General features: G+C 46.1%; 1 protein-coding gene and 1 long non-coding RNA gene across 3 annotated transcripts in view; one reads left to right on the top strand and one right to left on the bottom strand.

Moving 5' to 3' along the window:
• Window positions 1–16,856, bottom strand: part of LOC146834646 (calcium-activated chloride channel regulator 1-like) — a 1,200,823-nt gene that overhangs the window by 289,365 nt on the left and 894,602 nt on the right. The gene's annotated exons all lie outside the window — the stretch shown is intronic.
• Window positions 1,471–11,427, top strand: LOC146834647 (uncharacterized). The gene is made up of 3 exons (XR_014960649.1): window positions 1,471–4,544; window positions 4,773–5,417; window positions 6,915–11,427. It is a non-coding gene; the product is annotated as an uncharacterized LOC146834647 (long non-coding RNA).

Genomic DNA, 16,856 nt, shown 5'->3' with positions numbered 1-16,856 from the left:
CCAGCTTCACTGACCCCATCTACTGTGTTATGACTCCGACATATATGTTGTTTTCCCAACTAACCTTGGTTCTTCCATCATTTACCCTCATCCCCCGAAATGTTTTAATGCCAGTGTTTCAATGTGGGCCCTCCATATAATCTTTTTCTCCAAGGTGATGCCTAAATAAGTAAAGGCATCCACTTGCTCTAGTGGTACACCCTCCATACATTTTGCCCCTAAAAGATCAATGTTTGTTAAAGATCATGAGTGTAGTTTTTTCAGCTTTTATCTTTAACCCTCTAAGCTTGCAGAAATCTTCAAATGAAGACAGCGCACGCTGTAACCCACTAGGTGTCTTTGAGATGATAAGTGTGTCATTAGCAAACATTAGGATAGGAACCTTGGAGCCAGCTAAGGTCGGGGTGTCAGTGGGTGTGAGAAATAAGAATTTAGCAACCTCATTGATGACAAGAGAGAACAACGTAGGGGCCAAAATGCACCCTTGGCACACTCCCTTTTCAACTCGGAATGGATCAGTGATGTTCCCTTGTGTGTCCCAACGTATGTGAGCAAAGATTTTCACATGGAGACAAACTAGAAAGGTTAACAGGTCAGTCGGCATACCTAGGTCCCGTAGCACCACCCATTACTTCTTACGGGATCCTAAATCAAAAGCCGATTTCAGATCGACAAATGCAGCGTTCATGCTGCCATTGCCGAGCACCACTGTTCGCAAATATATCAAAATAAATCTAAAAACCTGGTCTATAGTGCATATATGCACACAAAACCCTGCCTGGTGGGAAGTTAAGATGTTGTTGTCATCTATCCACTCTTGCACCTTTCCTAGGGCAAGGCGTGCCACCACCTTTTGGATGGAGTCAATGAGGCTGTTGGGCCGGTAGTTCCCATTCAGAGATCTGTCCCCCTTCTTGTAGACTGGTATGATCTCCGCCCCTTTCCACGAATCTGGAATGGGGGTGCCCTGAGAGATGGCATTTGCTAACAGCATTATGTATCTGCACCACTGCTCCTTATCGTATAAGAAGACATCAGCGGGAACTCTAACAATGCTTGGGGCTCTCCCCACCCTAATTGAATTGAGGGCCACCATTACATCTGATGACCCGAATGCCAGGCCCAAAGGATGACTAGGGGCCATTACTAAAGGTTCGCATTGCTCATTAGCATTCCTAAAATACTGGATCGAAAAGTGTTTCATCCATGATTCTGGAGCAACGTAATTATCTGGTGGAGGGGGATGTACACCACTGCCCCATTTTACAAGAGCCCAGAAGTGTTGCAAATTGCTCCTTGTACATGCTGTTTTCAGTTCCTGCCACCTACCTTCATCCCACTCTTTGTTTGCTTTAGCCTGGGCAATTTTATGAGCCTTCCTGGCATTCCGTAATGACTTCAGGTTTTTGGTTCTGATGACTCCCCCAAGTGATTTACGAGCTAACCTACATAATGTATTGTACCATTTGTGTTGGGTTTGGGAAAGCGTCCCTTTGCCACTATATGGTCTTGGAAAATGAGACCACATTTTATCGAATAAAGAGTCATGAATAGTGGTTATTAGATCTACTGGTTGAGTACTAGCGCGGAGGGTCTCCATCGCGGCAACCTCGTCAATCACGTCCCTGCTGATAGAGGACAGTGTATTAGGGTTTACAATTATTTTAGACGATTTAAGCCTCCTCATGTGGTTACTAACTAGTAGATCTCTAGTAGATGTTAAAACAGGAGGGTGAGCTGGTTCTTCCAAATGCAGGAAGCAGAGGGCAGATGAAAGTGGGTTATAGTCACTCTCCACTCGCTCTATAACAGCCATGTCAATAAGGGTGTGCCATAGCTTTAATTCAATAAGGAGTTAATCGATACAGCTGGAGTGGTGGCCATTGTTAAATGTGCAAGCCCCTTTTCTATCAGAAGTAGTTCAGCCATTAGCCGCACTGATACCTCTTTCTAGGCAGAATGCTTTCAATCGTATCCCTGCTTCCGACCATCGTTTTACTGGAGATAATTACAGCTTGGGTATATCCCAAGTGGCGTCTTCTTACGCTGTAAGGTAACTATCCTCGCTGTCCAATGGCTCAAAGGTTACATTAAAATCACCAGCTAATATAAGTGTGGATTCACCTGCCCTTTTGTCCAAGAGCTCATCTAGAGCTGCTATGGTGTCAGATTTCCACCTGCCTCTAACCCCTCTTGCATATATGTTGTAAATGTCGATATTGCAATGTGGACTGTTCATCAGTCGAATGGTAATGATGTAAGGGCTCCCTGTCAGGAGCTAGAGGAACCTAAGACCGATTTCTTGGCGAATCCAGATAGTCAGCCCCCCAGATGGACAACCCTTGCATCTAGGGATGGCCAGGGCATAAAAAGTTAGATAACCTGGGCAGAAAACTGGAACTGTTGACCAGGTTTCCTGGAATAGGGAGACGTCATATTGTTCCATAAAGGTGTTACAGTTATCAGAGACTGTCTTGTACCTAAGCCCTGCTATATTCCATGACAGTTGGGATTTTTGATGTAATGCAAGATGAGTTGTTGGTGGAATACCAACCCTAATAATCAATTGCTCCAAGAAGTGTCTCATAGGACTCCACCTTGTAGAATCGCATGTTTGCTCTGGCCCAAGAGTTGCACTTTCTAACTGGGTGGTGTAGCTGTCTGTCTGGGCCAGTGATGGTGCCTGTTTTATTATGCAAGAGGGAGAGTGTAGCTGTCAGTCTTATTTCCCTTAGCGGCAATGACCTACTATCAGAAGGTAAGGGGGGAAAGATTTAACCAATGGGGTTGTTTCAGGGAGCGAGTGCTTGATGTGGATGTTAGATTTTGTTAGATCATGGATACATAGATCGAAGGCCAACAGTTTCTCAACTATGTCTTGGCTATAAAATGTGAGTGTGATAGTATCCATAGAGCTCCCACCTACAAGACATCAATTAGCCCCTTTTACATCTTCCCAACCAACAGCCTCTTACTTGTCGGATCCATTGGATGCTTTTGTTAATTAGAGAAGAGTCATCTTCTCCAGTTGAGTTAGATGGAAGTTTGGGTTGTTAAATAAACTACCTTTCCCTTGTTAGGAGCTCTAGCTGCACTTTGTGTGGTGTAAGGTGGTTTTACCACAGAACTAGGGCGAGCAGTCAAGGGTGTTAGGGCAATGTCAAAATTAGGACGATGTCGTATGCTAGCTCCCTTATTTACAGGTCTACTCGCATGAGTGGGTCACGAGAGGGCATTTTTATTGCACAGTGCAGAGTGGTGTGAACCCCCACTCTTTACCATGTCTGTTGTTCCCCTCTGATGTCCCCACCAGACTCGCACCTGTCTGTCCTGCACAGTTCACTACCCCAGGTACCCCTAAAGTGCTGACAGGTAGAATGCTCATTTGTTTTTTCATAAGCTGAATCTCAGAGAGTGCCATTGACAAGGAATCAGAAAGGCTGTTAACAAGAGCTTTGAGATCTTTGATTCCTGGACCAAATCCGGGATCTGGGACTTATGGGACTTATGGGGGAGTTCTTCAACAGGTAAATTGTCAGATAAGTGTTTGAGGTGCTTATCTCAATTTGTGTGTGAGGTTGGACCTGTGGGTGGGGTGTTTGCACCCTGACATTGCTCTTGGTTCTCAGTAAGAATGCTAGTTTCCCAGCCCTTGACAACTGCAAGGCCACCTGGACTCTTCAAAGTGACCTTAGGGCTAGGATAGACCTGGGCCTGTAACAATGTGAACCTATTACTGCAAGGATAGTCGTCAAAGAGCAATGGAGCAGTATTATCATGAAAGGTTAGGGTAGAAGGATGCACAGACAAATTTTCTAGCTGCATTCCTGTGTTTTTAGCCTTCATGAACATGGCAGTTACCCGCCTAGTGTCAACAGGACTGCAAGAGTCAGGCTGTGCAATCGATGTTGACGATTTGCTCATGATAGCTGGATCAAGTAGGTCCTCACATTCTAATATTAGAATGTCTATACGATCCAAAACCCCTTTATTAACTGCCGGGCTACAACTCGTTACTTTCTATTTTGATTTCCTTTTTTGAGCATCACCCAACCCACCCTCAGAGGCTTTCCTTTTCCCCATAATGTCTAGTTAGAACCATATTATTCTAAATCTAGTACCTTTTCAGACAGCGTCCTCTTTTGGGCTGGGCTTTAAAGGGGTGCAGGAAGGATGAGATCAGCCTTATCACTTTCCGTGTACGGGCTCTAGTTCCACTGGCGATGTTTCACATATATCCTGGGCGCTGAGACTTGGAACCACGGCTACCTTCTGGCCTCCCGACAGATTTTGTCCCAGGATATGGCAGGAACCCTCAAGGGGCAGTGGGTGTTTCAATGAGCCCTCCCTGTGAGCCCTTTCTAGTCCCACCAACCAAGAGAGTGGGCCCAGGCTCTTGGCCCGGGCTTCGCCCTCGGCGTGGCCCTGCACGTCCCGTGCTGCAGGGGGAGAGACAGCGCTTTAAGCACGATGTGGGTGCCTCCCCTCATTAGCAGCGGCGGGAAAGAAGCAGGTTGCACCCTGGGACTTGTGGTCCCACCAGGGTGATCAGCAGGATGGAGGCAGTGAGGCAACAGATGTGGCAGCCTGGGACTGGTGTCTCACCAGGCTGTGGAAGACAGGTAAGCAGTGCCCCCAAGCAAGGCCAACAAAGAAGCGTCTCACGCCGCGAGGGGAGAGGCAGTGTTTTAAGTGTGACAAGGGGCACCTCCCCCTCGTTACCGGTGGCGGGAAAGAAGCAGGTTGCACCCTGGGACATGTGGGCCCACCAGGGTGATCATCGACATGGTGGCAGTGAGGCAACGGATGTGGCAGCCTGGACTGGTGTTCCACCAGGCTGTGGAAGACAGGTAAGCAGTGCCCCCAAGCAAGGCCAACACATCATTACACTATGGTGTAATTTACAAACCAGCAATAGCTGGCATGAGATTTTAACTTGTTAGGTAAATCTTCCAATTAAAATGTTATTTAAAGCTAAACGCACAAAGTTAAGCCATGTAAGATGTGTGATTTTTCATAAATCATGTTACATGTAGGTGTATCATGTGATAAAATGGTAGCCTTCTTGATTGCACTAGATTTCACTTGGCATACGATCATGACACAAGGGCAGGCTACTTTAACTGATCTGTCTTTATGCCAAATCCTTTGAGTGTTTGTGCAGTTGTACCCCTGTAGCTTTCCCTTTGCATACATTAAAAGGGGCTGTAGGAAATTGGGTTATTAGTTGTGTGGCATGCACAAGTAATAGGGCCGCAATTCTCATTGCTGGGAACCAAGCACCCCATTGTAGCTCTTGAATCTCTTATGGTAGGAAAGCAGAGCACTCCAAGGCCAACTTATCGGAGGTGGTGTGGGCTAGTAATCACCGTTCGCTGGCACACAATAATACAACTCAATAAACGATTGTCCAGGCAGTGCCTTTTCTTTAGAAAAAGGAAAAGTACATTAATTACACCCACCACTAACTACTATGTATTAGTTTACACATACACATATTGGCAGATGGGAAATACCAGAGATTACACCTTTGACCCCCCCACCCAAAAGATCATGCGAAAATATAAGGTAAGTCTATTTGCTAGATCAAAGGTTCAAGAGCAACAAACCACATGTTAAATGCAATCACCAGTAATAACAATCATGTGTAAATGCTCTTGTTACTGTTAAGAAAGCATATTTACTATTGTCAAAATTATTATCTAAATAAAGCATTTTAAATTAGCAAAACATGTTTTTGTATTTTTATAATCTTTCCAACCATGAAAAATGCAACGATAGTAACAGCCCCTAGAGGGCATCACTTTTTGCTACATTAACATGCAATAATAGACTTAGCCCCTAGAGAGCGCTTCAGTACATATATTGCTATTATACACTTTCAGGGTACAATAACAGTAACCATAAAATAAGCCCCTACAGAGTGCAGCACTCTCAGCTGTACAGCTGAAGCTCTACTTTGGGAATGATTTGGAAACATTAAAGCAAATCCTGCAGTGGTCCTGGATTCTATTACCCCGCAAACTTAGGGTAATTACTTTTTAAACTCATAAGGGGGAGCTGCTATGCTCCTGCAGCCCCCCTCATGCTTTCTTTCTTTTGTTGGTGGGGCCGCTGCCATCCTGGTGCTACCATGAGCAGAGAAAATGTGCAAAATTATTCAGCTCTCATGGGCATTATGGGGCGCATCTCCAGGAGCAATGAATATTAAAACACTGGGTCTCCTGCTGTACAGTGAGCCTGTGTGTCTTTTAAAAAAAAAATTGAGTTTCTTTTTTTTGGGGGGGGTGCCCCAGTCCCCCATGGCAACCCCATACCTTCTCATGTTGGGGGGAGTTAAGGGAGCCCACCCCTTACTGCACCTCCAAGTGCGGGCACGAGAGCCGGCAGCTTCCATCTCCCTGTCCACTCCTGCGGGCACGGTGTTGTCTTCTGCAGTGTCTGCCCCGCTCCCCCAGACATGGGCACAGGGAGTGGGGGTGATGCCACTGCCATGGGGGGGAATGGTTCTCCCCATCCTCCCTTTTCTTTGGGAGGTTGAGGATGGGGGGCCGGCTAATAGGTCACCTAACTTTAAAATGCCATAACTCAGGCCAGTGGGTGGATTTTGAGGATCTTGGACTCATTATACTTGTGGTGAGCTCTAGCCACCAGTGACAGTTGCAACAGACATTCTCACCTCCAAAGTGGTGTCATCTCCAGGGAGCGGGTACTCAGGCACACTGCGCCAGCCTTCCTCCTGATCTTTGTCTCTTGGCACAGAAATCCAGGGCTTCCTCCAACTGGTCCTCAGTGGGGCAGCCCCACTGGCTCTTAGGAGACCCACTGGTCCTGGGGTCAACTGGGTAGAGCCCTTAGTGGAAGTCAGGGGGTTCTTCTTTCCAGTTGTCTATGGCGGTCCCAGGATCGAGCAGAGAGGTTCCCCCTTGTGCAAGAGATTTTAAAAGGGAGAGGAAGGTCCCAGAAGCCAAGCACCCCTGACCAGTCCTAGGGTGCCACATCACTTCTCCATCCCTGTCCCAACCACCCTGCTCAATATGCTGGGACAGCTCCTAATGGCGTCATCCAGGAGTCACTAGTCACATCTCCGCTTGGGTCCTCACCTCTACCCCTCACTGACACCACTGCCAGGGTCTTTCACACTAGATTTTCAAAGGGGAGTCCCCACATGTGTTGACTTCAGAGTTCTGGGCTCCCTCCTTTGCTCAGTGGGCTTCGGCAGGCTCATCCATGGTACAGTGTGAAAACCGATTGATTGATGCAGATCATTCCGCTCCACCCATTTCTCATCAGGAGCTGAGTGAAGCTCTGTTAATTGCTCCCTTTGTGTGGGGAAGCTTTTTTCCTGCTGCTGGAGAGAAATGTAAGTAACCTAGCACAGCAAGGTAACGAAAGGAATGGGCTCTGATCCTGAGCTGAGCCAAAGAAATATGACAATTTTGGATGACTTATAAATTGTACAGATTTCTTTGTGGACTTGCAGAATTGATTTTCCCACACAGGTTACATGTCAGTTCGATACGTCACTGATCTCTTTAGGCCAAAGGGAAGCAAAACTGTAGTCTAAGGCAGTTCTCTTCCTATGTGTGTAATAAAGTGTTACTCAAGACAAAACAGTAAATCACACGTACTTTCCCTATTACTGTACATTAACATTGTAAGGCATACCCTAGGTCAATATCTAATCCGGCAAAGTTCACTCTGCGCCAGGCTACCTGTGTGCAGTTACCGGGCTGCTCATTATAGTAGGCTGCCAAGAGCAGCTTGCACACATCTGCACACATGGGTATACACGTGCTCACGTTTACCAACAGCCAAGTGCCCCTTACCCTTGCTGCGTCGCTGTGACCTTATTCTGATTGGCGTACACTAGCAGTAAATGCACAGTTTCCCTTTACCATGTGATTACGATGAGCGATGAGTCTCACCCACAGTAAAAAGTAAAAAACTGGGTGAAAAAAAATAGCAAAGAATCCGGGTGTACTGAATGGGCCGAACATAACTGCACAAGGGGCATTAATCCTTCATGGTGTAAATCAATTTTAGAGCTATCAATTGTGCCATCAAGGAATAGAAATCTGGGCATATAGACATTTAAAAGCAGGGAAGGAAGAGATAGTTGATTTGTATTGTGAGTATTGCTTCAGAAAAGAGATGGAGGTTTTATGTATTTTTATAATGCAAATAACTGTTGAAGGAGGGGATATTTACGGTGAGAAAAGGACTTGGCCCTTTTTGCAGGGTCATCCCTAAACTTTTTGCCTTTCTCCTAGCCTTTTTTCTGACATGGTGTTGGTGGTTTTAGGACTCTGGGCACTTTAGCACTGCTGTCCAGTGTAAAGTGCGTGTGCTCTCTGTGTTAAATATGGTAAGATTGGTCTACACCTGTTTGGCCTATTTAATTTACATATCAGTCCCTTGTAAAGTGGTATCTCATATACCCAGGGCTGGTAAATTAAATGCTACTGGTGGGCTTGCAGCGATGATTGTGCCACCCACCAAAGTATCCTTTCAATCCTATCCCAGGCCTCTGCCCTTGCAGGGCCTGTGCGCGCAGTGTTACTGCCGCTGTGACTTGGCAACTAAAGTGTGTGCCATGTCCGTGACCCCCCTTTTACTACATGTCAGTCACCCCTAAGGTAGGCCCTAGCTAGCCCTATGGGCAGGGTGCATTGTAGGTAAAAGATAGGACATGTACCTTAAGTGTGTGACATGTCCTGGGAGTGACAAACAGCCATTTTGACTTCTCACTACTGTGAGGCTGCTCTCCCATAGGAATGCATTGGGTATTCCCTGATAAGTGTTTCAGTGGTAATTCCTGATATGAGAGGAGCAGCGTGGTCACATTTTGTATATTTGGAATTGCAATAATAAATGCTGCACAATGGTGTGCGCAGATTTATTATACCTATTTTAGAAATGCCACTTTTAGAAGTTGGCATTTCTGTGTGCTATGTGTCTGCGTGCTTGATGTGGATTGCATGTCTAGCTGTTGAGTGACGGGGCTGGTGAGGTATGTGTGGCTCTAGGAGGGGCAGGGTGAGTCAGCGCTAGGCTGAATGGGACATCTGCATTTGGAGTAGTGGGAGTAGTAGTCCCCTGACACTGGATAGGATTGTGCCTGCCCTAGTGAAGGCTGGAGGGCCCTGTGTGCTGGCCTCCCTGGGCCCAACTGTGCCCCTTGACCTTGAAGGACTCACAGCGCCTCGTGAGCGCTGCATCTTTATTTTCCTGGCACAAGAGGAGCATTTTGGGCTTTAACTTGCAGCACTGGGCTGCATCGCATTTGGGAGCGAATCCCGACGTGGGGATTTCCCCGCATTGTGGGGCTTCTGCAGCCGGGCTGGAGCCCACCCCGCATTTATGATATTCCAGGCGGGAGCCCACCCCGAATTTATGCTTCTTTGGCGGGTGCCCACCCCGCATTTCTGCCTGTTTATAAAGCGGGTTCCCACCCCGCATTGCACCGCCAGGAAATCGCCACCGAGATCGGAGGCCCGTCAGGCAAGGTGCCTGACTCGGGGTGGGGCCAGAAAGAGGAAGCTGCCTAGGCCGTCACAGCCAATGGCAGCGCGGCCGCAGGGGAAGTCAGGTGAGTGAAGCCTGATCCTGGGTGGAGCTTCCCCCTCCTGGAAGAGGAAGCAGAGAGCCCTTTGAATTGCCACCTGAGAACGAGGCCGGTGTCCTAGAGCATGACGGTGTCTCGCGGGTTCCGCCAGAGGCCCAGCAAGATAACGGAGGTTTGCGGGCTCCCTTTGGTCAGCGCGCGACTTCCCTGCAATGAACAATGCCCACGGAGGAGTCCAGAAGGCGGAGCATTCGTGAGGCGGGGCTCCCATGAGTGGAGGAGAGCCCCGCGTATTGCTGAATCAGGCGAAGTAAGGAGAGCCTCCCCAGAGCAGCCCGGTGAGTGGGGGGCTGCAGAGGGCACACGGTGGGACCGAGTAATTGTCCCAGGAGAAGCACAGTGAACGAGGCTCCTCAGGCACTGTTAGTGCCAGTATGAAGTTCGTTTTGGGCCATATTTGTTCTTAGGGCTCCAGTGGGGGTCCCGAGGTGTCCGTGCCTTCTCTTTGAGTTATCCGTCAGAGCTGCCCCACCTATTAGAGGGCAGCTGTAATGTTTGGGCTGCCTTCAATTAGAGTCCCAGTGGGGACTCCAGAGGGCACAGTTAGTGCCTGTGCTAATTTCTTTGGGGGCATTGTTGCATGTAGGCAGTCCAAGGGCACAGTGGTGCCGATTGGGGCACATTTGTCTGTGCTCATTTGGCCACAGTTGTTTTAGAGTCCCAGTGGGGGTTCCAGAGGGCACAGTGAGTGCAGTGCCTACAGCTTTCTTCACAGCTTCACTGCAATTAGCGGCAGCTGCAACGTTTAGGCCGGTTCATTCTTAGTGGGGACCCAGGAGGCATAGCAGTGCCAGCACAAGTGCACCCTTGGATTCTGCAGCCAGACCTGACATTTTAGGACAGAGGGCATTTGAGCCCCAGAGATAGGCCAGTGGGCCAGGGGGTCAGTCCAATGTTGGTAGGGCGTAAGGCCCTAATGTGATTGCGTAATGTGATTTATGCTTGTGATGCCTATGACATAATGTGTTTATGCTTAGGATGTTTATGCATAATGTGTTTATGCTGGTGAGGCCTAGTGCGTAATGTATTTATTCTAATGAGGTTTGGACCTAATGTGATTTATTGCCTAATGTCATGCTATGATATTTTAGGATGGTGTCTAATGCTAATGCTTAGGTCATTATGGTACCGGTAGTTACTGGTTGTGTTTTACATTTACTTACTGTTCTGATGGTTCTGACCGTGGCCCGATTGGCCTGGTCCTGTATATAATCCCCTGTGAATATTGCCCAGTGCCAGTTGGCACAGTGTAAATGTGTGATTATGTTTCTAATGTGTTTATGATAATACAAAGGCTGTTTTTCATATAACCTTTTGTGGAGTTCCTTTTTGTGGTGTGCCCAGTGTGTTGCTGCTGTGTGTGTGTTTCGCAAATGCTTTACACATCGCCTCTGGAATAAGCCTGACTGCTCGTGCCAAGCTACCAAGGGGGTGAGCAGGGGTTATCTTCAGCGTGTAACTCCCTTGCCCTGACTAGAGTAGTGGTTTCTGCCTGGCTTTGACACAAGCCTTAGCCAACCAGAAATCCCATTTCTAATAGACGCAGTTTGATTTATTCACCTAATAAAACGCATTCAGAAGAATTGTTCGGGAAAGTCATCTAGATTTACAAAGGGTGCCTAAGGTCATATTCTCAGAACAGGTGCTACGGAGTCCAGGTGAACTGCAAATAGCAATTGTTTTTTAAACTACAATTAAAAGCATTTGTTTAAAATTATGTGTTTTGATCAGGCTGTTACCAGATAGCTCACTAGACTTCCACAACTTAACCCTTTCCGCGCTGCGTGAATTTTCGAGCTGTGCGGCCATTTTATTGAGTGGCCGGAGTTCGGACGGCCCCCGGCCGTTCTCCGCACACGCCCACCGTGACGTCGGACGGCCAGGGTCCGTCCGAAGCACACAAGGAGTTAAGGTTCCTTTATTCAATAAAAATAATTATTTTATTTTAAATTTCTATAATTTGTTTACTTATAGAGTGCTCTTCTGACTAAAAGGACTCCAGCTGCTAGGATCCAAAGAAAACAATAGATTGGCTAAACAAAGGCTGCATAACCATAAAAAAACACAATTTTAAAAGCTTTGTAAAAGGGAAGTACCTGCTTAATGGCCCATAAATGTTTAGGTAAAGAGTTTCAAACCTAGCAGCTATGTTGAGTAATGAACATCACCGATTTCAGAGTCACTAAACCTGGAGACAACTAAAAGACATGAAGCTGAACACCTGAGAGTGCGGCAAGGCGAGTAATAAGACGTTTGCTTGGATAGATAGGTCCAAATTGATGCCAAGTTCTAAGAGCCATCCACATGGATCTGAATTCAATCCTTTTGGCAACTGGCAGTCAATGAAAGGACTTCAGGGAGGCTGACCAAGGAGAAAGTTTGGGAAGATGGGGTACAAGTTGAGCAGTTACATTTTGAATATGTTGAGGCTGATGTAATATGTGAGCACAAGAACACACACAAAAGAGGGAATTTCAATAATTGATGTATTTGAGTATAGTTGCCTGAACAACCACTTGTCAAGATTAAGTTGGCAGGCAGGGCAGGATTTTGAGTAAATCTTTTAGAATAAGAAAACAGATCAAAGCAAGTTTATTCACTTGACTGGATAAAGAGAGGTCCGGGACTAGAATGTAAGGGACTGGAACTGGTGCCAAAACGAGCTGTCTCAGCTAAAGTTCACTCAATAAGACTCATAATGCTGTGACCACCGACTGGTAAGACCTTGTCATATTTGGTGTTAAGTTTGAGGGGAATTACTGCTCATCCACTCAATCACCTCCATCATACAGTTTTGAAAACTGGTGATGGCTCTTGAGAGTTATCAAGTGAAATAAGGAACTATGTTTCATGAACCTGAGACCGACCAAGCATATGAACTGAGTCAGAGGATTACATAGAAATTAAAAGAGTGGGGCTCAAGGAAGGCCCTTGAGGAACACCAAAAGAGAGGGGTTTGTAGTCTGAATAAAAAGGAGCAAGGTGCAAAGCTTGTGCGCGATTTGAGAAATACGACTAGTTCTACACCAGTGCTTTACTTTGATGTTTCAATTCTTAATTGACTTTTTCTCATTACTAGAACAGGAGTAACACATTAGAAATATCCAGACCAATAACCACACAGAACAAGAAAATGAACAAAGTAAAAAGCAACCCATAATTCATCTGTTAACCAGATCCCAATTAAAGCAATTACTAATTAATAACTAATTAACAACTTAAATGAGGGCAAAAGAAGAATACAACCATTGAGAGAGAAAAGGGAAAAGGAACAGGCAACCGCAATGAAGAGGAAGGATGGAAGGCTTTAACACCCACACAAGAGGAAATAAAACAGGATGTCCTTCTGTTCTCATCTCCTTTCTTTAATGAAGGCCATCAACAATCGGAGCCGAAGTCTGGGAACCTCAAAACAACAATGGAGACAAGGGACAACCCTGTCTGGTGCCTTAATGGATGTCAAAATATGGGGAGGAGATGCAGTGGGTTTACAGTACATGCCCCTGGTTAATGTGAGAAAGCCGTGACCAATGTCTATCCTCTCCATGGTCCCAAAGAGATAATCCAAATCAACACGATCGAAAGCCTTTTCGGCATCCATAGAGAGCAGGACATTCTCTTCCAACTCGTCTTTCCCCTGCCAAATATTATGCAAGTGAGTGCGTAAGTCATTGGTCAAGGAACTTCGAGGAACAAAGCCCACCTGAGAGGACTGAATAAGAACTGTGATAACTTTATTCAAACGCGTCGCCAAAACCTTCACCAAAATCTTAACATCTGTATTTATCAAAGAAATTGAGTGGTAGCTAGAACATTGCAGGGGGTCCTTCCCTCGCTTTTGGCAGCACTGGAATTCAAGCCCTGAGGAACTCTGCAAAGAGGTAACCATCATCTAGCGCCTCCTGATAAACCAAGACTAGGATGGATATAATCTGGGCTTTGTTGGCTTTGCAAAATTCAACCAGGAGGTAGTCCTCATCAGGAGCCTCCCTATAGGGCATGTCATTGATCACCGGTGTGATTTTTTCTGCCGTGATCGCACCTTCCAGTTGCGCAGATTGTATGGGGGTTAGCTTTGGTATTTTTAGGGAGTTAAAAAAGGAAGACTCTGCAGCTGGGTCTTGGGGCATTCCAGCTGTGTAAAGGCGTTCATAATATTTCTGAAACTCATCTACTATTGCCGTTGGATGGGTTACGAGGCGAACCTCTGAGTATCGGATGGCTGGGATTATCCTAGAAGAGTCTTGTTGGTGGAGTTGATAAACCAAAAGCCTACCTGCAATTTCACCACTTTTGTAGTGTCTCTGGTGTATGCGGAAGAGGCATTTCTCTGCCTCTATTAGACAGAGTGTGTTCAGTTGATATTTGGAGAGTAGAAGCTTCCTGTCTGGAAAGGGACAGGTTTGCAGAGGAGGAGGAGGCAGTAGTCTGGGATCCAACTTGTGTCTGCAGTTACCGTGAGTCTGAAAGCCTCCGTTTGAGTCAGTACCAAGTGACTCATCAGCATGCTCTAAAAGACAACCTTTCCTGCCCCCCATGACATCTGTGCCAAGGTCACAGAGCTCCAATAGTCCTCCAAAATCTTTCTACATATTCTGTGAGGCGACGTTTTGCCTCGGAGTCCTTGTAATGGGAGGCATTGAAGTGACAAAGACTTGACAGGGGGTGCAAATCCAGGTCTAAATGTAGTTCTTACGGTCAAGATCAGGGACCCCGCAAGCGATAATATTTACAGCTACTAAGTATTGGGTCAATAAGGGGCTACATAGGAAGTAAACAATGTTACTCCAAATATTGTGGGAGCAAGAGGTGAATTTGTAGTATCAAGCTTGCGGATTCAAGAGTCTGCAAGGGTCACAGAGAGCATGGTCCTGCATTAGGTCACGCAATGCATGTCTGTCCCCATTATGGTATATGTCTGATCTGTCCAGGAAAGGGCCAAGTGCAACATTCCAGTCTCCTCCAATGATGACTCTAGAGGTTTCAAATGATACCAATTAGCCTATTAATGTGAGAAATAAACCCAGACTTACAAGTCTGTGGCTCCTACATGGAGTCCATAATAACAGTAATTCCCTATATTGAGAGCTTTGTAAACACAAAGCTACCATCAGTCTCTGACCAAGTTTGGAGAATACAATATGAGAGGTGTTTATGAAGAATTATAACAACACCCTGATTCCTAAGTGGACCACCCATCTCAACTTGCCCTGTGATGTGGATGAGATGCTAGCTTGAAGGATTTGGCCGACGTAATCTCTCAGTAACTTGTCGCTCTCTGCTGGGGACAGGTGGGTTTCTTGAAGGAGGAGGATGCCGGGTTTATGATAACCCAAAAAGGTGAGAATTTTCTTCTGTTTGATGAAATGTCTCAAACCATGTACAGTGAGGGAAAGTACCTTCAAGGATCTTTGCTGCAAAGGACATGCCATGAGACTGATGTGTGCTATAGGGTCGCGATGGTAAGCCCCTAGCGGCGAAGTTACTTTGCAGACACGAGGGGGCTGGATGTGGATGGAGAGGAAATACAACCAGAGGCGCTCAGTGGAAGTTCGAAAGCTGGTGTCTAGGGCTGGAGTAGGTCCCGGAGCAGTGAAGGGACTCCAATAGACTTTGAAATTGAACCTGTAGGCGGTTTGCGAGAGGAAGCACTGATACCAAAGGAAGTGGGGCCACCCACCAATGAGGGAAACCCATTTTGGTCCGTTGGACCAGAAACAATGCACTAAATGAGGAGATAGTAAAGAGGGGAGGCAGACCCAAAGTACCAAATGGGAGAGGACCCAGGGACTGCAATCAAATTCACCACACAAATACTATCTCCATTACCCCCCAACCTTCAGACCCAGAAAAATAACATTAACAACATTGAACTTAAAACTATACACAATATACTAGGTGATCTACAACTTCTATGCCCCACAATGTAACACAATCATAAAGTGAGCGGAACACAGGGGTAAAAGGTTGCCCAGTCATGCAATGAAGGCTAACGTCTCAAATACATATTGCAGAGCAAACACCGTTGACTGTCGCCCGAGGTGAAGGTCCCATCAAGTCTTCAGGGGGGACCTCGATTTATCTTTTGGATCTAAAGACTTTCCAGATCGCTGCCAGGCAATTTGCTTTTAAGTTCAACCTTAGAGGTGGAGGCATCCCATTGAGTAACATTATTTTGGCGCTAGGACAAGGAGGTCGAGGGGGCCGCAGCTAAAGTGGCCTCCATGTTAGTGTGGTCGAGGGCGTCCAAAAGGAATCCAGATTTTTTGGTAAATGGGATTCGGATGGTCTGCCCTGAAAAGTGATGAGCATATTAGTGGGTTGCAGTAGTCCCTATTTAATGTCCTTCTTCTAAAGTTGAGGGCGGAGAGCCAAGGACTGTATCAATTTGGCATTGGTATGGGCAGAGAAGACCGTCAAGAACAAAATTTAAGCGTTCTCATACTGATAAGGATCACGTTTTTGGCTTCCTGGAGGATCTGTCTAGCATGCTGATGCTGTACACACACGCCAAACATGGCATGGGTGATGAGCATCAAGCATGAGATTGGAGTCGCTGCTGTGTAGTCTATGGAATTTCAGTTGTGTGAAAAATGTGAGATTCAAAAGTTAAAGAATCAAAGCACCCTACAAACGGGGCATATCAGCCATTTCGATGCACTCTGGTAAGCCTATAATCCTGACAGTGTAGCGCTGACTGTGGTCTTCCAAGTTGCCAACTTTCTGCTGAAGATAACAGATATCTTTACCCCTTTACTTTGAATCCCTCTCTCAATTAGGCAATCCACAAGCATGTAATGCTTTCAAGCCAGTACATGTACAGACAAGTGCATTACAAGAGTGAACAAATATATTATATAAATGAACCATGCAATTATGTTTATCTATCAGTACAATTTGAATGCAAACCAGCATGTAATGCTTTGTAATTAATAGGTTGCCCATTTTTTCATGCACTCAAAGCTGGAATCATCTTTTACCCTGTATGCCATTCTCTTGCATTTTTTTACACCGCAAAATCTTTTACAATGCAGGGCTTTACACCACAAACTATTACAACGCATTCCTCAAACTAACGCCACGTGGAGTTAGAATAGTAAATTGCGTTGTACTGGGGAATGCGTTGTAATGGATTGCGTTGGAAAGTCCTGCATTGTAAAAGATTTTGCGGTGTAAAAACTGTGGGGTAATGGCATGCGGAGTAAAGCATGCGGGGTAAAGTGTCCTA

This window comes from Triturus cristatus, chromosome 4_2 (assembly GCF_964204655.1).
Source record: "Triturus cristatus chromosome 4_2, aTriCri1.1, whole genome shotgun sequence".
NCBI lineage: Eukaryota > Metazoa > Chordata > Amphibia > Caudata > Salamandridae > Triturus > Triturus cristatus.
The sequence above is the reverse complement of the archived record's forward strand: the minus strand, read 5'-3'. Positions and strand labels throughout refer to the sequence as shown.